Raw genomic sequence first — 3,661 nt, 5'->3', positions numbered from 1 at the left:
AAGATTTGGGTGGGCATGTGCATAGACTGAAATTGACAGCAGTTATTCAGGCACGTGTGGCTGGTGGTTAGGAGAGTAGGGATGGTTTGAGGTTATCTACTTACGACAAGTGTTTGTGGAATGTGAGGCCTATTTTAGACCCTGGGACCCTACTTTTTCAGCATAGTTGTGGTCATCTTTGGAGGCAATTCTTAAGTTCATTTCTACTTTGAAGGATCACAAAGGATATTTCTTTAGATCCAAGTTGCTAAATGCAGTGTAAGTGGACACTGAGATGGACCATCTGTTGGGAAGGCTGGTCTGAGAGAATGAAAGTTTCGGTTACTGGAATCATCACAATTTTATCATTATCAAAGTTGTACTTTGAACAACTATTCCATATTCATAAGCCAGAAGACTTCTACTTTCGTGAAGAGAAAATTCAGCACAGGTTCTCAGGCCCATATCCACAATCTGACACCTCAGGACTGTGGAAAGTAAAAGTTATTTCTGTAATTTATTTGTTGGCAAAACCTGGCCCTGTCTGAACTTATTTGATAGAACAATCTGACCTAAAGTTATATAAGGCTATGTATAGCCTTTATCTCATTTAGTGTAAATATTCATGCATAGTAATTACTGGGTAGTGTCTCAGACTCCATTCAGGGTATAATATGTGATATATGAACTTTATTAACTTCCTAAATCTTGAAAAATTCTGAATTTTGAAAGCCATCTGCATCCAAGGATTTCAGATAAGGGACTGTGGAGCTGTAACCAGAAATGAGTCTTAATTTTCTTTTTTTCCACATGCAAATACCTACTAATAATGTCCTTAAAGATAATTTGTTTCGGGAAGTTAAATAATCTTTCTAAAATTTGATTTAGACTATTAATTTGCTTAGCAAAATCATATATTGCACACAGGCAAATTCAGCTCTGTTGCTGTAAAATTACCACAAGTTATAAATTAGCTGCATCTGAGTTAATGAGGTTTTATTATAAACACAAAGCAGCATTATTTCCAATGTCTGATTTTCATTAGTGCAAAAAAGGCCAAATAAAGCTAAAGGAAAAAAAAAAGTTGCCTATATTGTGTACCCTGTGAACATTAGAAGTGTTGCTGAATTTTTTATTTGTGAAGAGCTGAAAATATGTTCATGTCGCCTGCATCCATTTTCATTTGGATGCCACAAAATCCTTTTAGTTCTAGTGGCCCATGAATTATTTGTGGGCTCCTGTTCTCTTAGTTTTAAGGTACTGAGGCTAAGAGTTTCAACAAAACAAAAAGGAGAATGACGATTTTGTTTTTTGGTTTTTTTTCAAACAAGAGGACAAGTGGAATGCCTGGTGTACAAAGGGCATTTTGCAAAGTTCAAAAGCAGGTAAAGCTCACGTGGTTAAGGGCAGAATTGCAGGGCTAAAGGAGAGATGGGCTGGAAAGGGGCAGCAGGGAGGGTGGGTGTTTGTGATGGGGGTCTTGGAACTAGGGGTTCACAGGGTGGGCAGCAGGGCCAAGGGCTTATGCTGGGATGCAGAACCCCGAGTTCATGCTACTTCTTTAAAATCAGTTGTGCTCCTTTTTGTTTGTTTGCAAAGAGGAGCTGTGTGTTTAGTTCCTACTGAGCAGAAGGAGGTTTCCTGCCTTTTAAACACAAATCCACACATAAATACTACATAATAATCCCTTTATTAGACAAAAATGGTTTTTATCTTGAAACCTATAGGGTTACTTGCAGAGCTTTGGCTCTTTTAAAATCTTGGCCAGCTCACCTTTCTCTTTTTTCTTGCTATTCTGGACTCTTTCTTTCTGGTTTCTCTTTCAAGGGGATGCTGTCACTATTCTTCTCCACAGCCTGTGCTCAGGTGGAACAGCAGGCAGAGGTTGCAGACTCCTCGCAGGAAAGATTTGAAGAAGGTGTTGATGTGAGCAGATTGGCTGTTTATATCAAATACACTGGAGCAGGGGCCCCGATAACAACGACCTCCCAAACAGTGAGGAGCCCTGGAGGATGGCAGGAGACCAGCTCACCCACGGAGGTGCTGTGAGAGCTGGAACGACTTCTGTGGAAGGGGCTGCTGCAGTTTTGTGGGAAATTAGCAGGCCTGGTGTTGTGGTGTGCATGGGGTGCTGGTGTTTGTCCAGCTAGCTGTGTTCATGCCAGCAGAAACATGCCCACCTCCGCCTGCTGCACTCACTGACATGATGGCATCTTCACAAGGTCTTGCCGTGCGAAGGATGATAAAACCCCTGCCAACCAAGAGGCCGTGTCCCAGTCACATTCTTTGGTTAGAACATTCGTTATATGAGATGGAAAGAGGTCTGAGAGGCAGAGCGATGCATGGCCAGATGTCAGAGGTAGGTCATGACATAAAAACACATTTCATAGTAATAAATAGTAGCAGATTTCCCAGAAAATGTACAATGTTCACTGGGAGTATTGAAGAGAGAGCAAGGGTTGGGTTTACATCGAGTTAAAGAAGGGGGTTTAAGAAGGCCTTGGGAGTGTTTGGCCCAGGTGCAGGCAGGCTTCAATGCCCTTTCTACCCTGCTGTTGGCTATCATCTGGAAAAAACTGAAACTGGCTAAACTTATGTCTTATTTAGAGAAATCAGTGAATTTTCTGTTGCCTCCAGGATAAAGTCTTGGCATGCAAGGCCCTTTATATGCTGGTTCCGACCTAAATCTCTTCTTGACCTCCGATCACTTCCTCCCTACCCATCCTGAGTGCATTTGCACATGAACTTGTTAATGCAGTGGTGGCATGGCAGACCTTTACATGCCTTGGACATGGGTCCTGTTTCTTACTCTCACTCTCGCCTCCTCTTGGCAAGTTCCAACTCCTCCTTCAAGGCCTTGGTTCAAATACTACCTCCTCTATGGAGCTTTTTCTCACATTCATTCATTTTTCCATTCAGCAGATAATGATTAAACCATGTCAGGCACTGTGCTGGGCACCAGGGTGGAGGACAATGATGAACAAGGTGGTCTAGTGCCTGTCCCTTAGGAGCATCAATCTTACTAGGGATCTTGCAAATCAGGAAAGGAGTCCTGGAGGAAATTACCATGAAGATGAGAGCTGAAGGCCTCTTAGCCGAGGGAAGGTTTGGTGGCATGTACCATGCAAAGTGGTATTGCAACAGCACTGATTTCCTGCTGTGTTCCAGACATTCCTCTGCCGTGCTTTGTAATGTATTCATGATCATGTATTGTAATGATGTCTTTGCTAGCTCCAGTTTCATTCTAATCTGCAAGTTCCTCAGTAGTAAGACACAGCTAGCTTCCTGCGCACCCCCAGAGTCTAGTTCAGTGCCTGGTATTGAGGACTGTAGATCAGCTGGGTTAGTAGGAACTGAGACTACAGCTGTCATATCTTGGGACCAGCCAGGTCACAGTGGTAGCAACTTCACATATTAAATGGCAATCCCGTTTATGCTTGCTGTATTTCTTTAGCTGGTAAAGTAATTTTTAAAAATTTTCATTATTGGGAGGTGGAGGAAGCATCCTTATAACTTTATCCTTTCACCTGGCCTTTAGTAGCACCCTTGACGATCATTGCAGGTCCTGAAGGCGTTATTTATTTATTTTTTTTCCTGTTTTGTCTTTTTTCGTGACCGGCTACGGATCGCAACCCTCAGTGTCGCGCCCACACCGGACCGGGACCGGCAACGGGATCGCAAC

Source organism: Galeopterus variegatus, unplaced genomic scaffold, assembly GCF_000696425.1.
Source record: "Galeopterus variegatus unplaced genomic scaffold, G_variegatus-3.0.2 Scaffold1348, whole genome shotgun sequence".
NCBI classification, from domain to species: domain Eukaryota; kingdom Metazoa; phylum Chordata; class Mammalia; order Dermoptera; family Cynocephalidae; genus Galeopterus; species Galeopterus variegatus.
The sequence above is the reverse complement of the archived record's forward strand: the minus strand, read 5'-3'. Positions refer to the sequence as shown.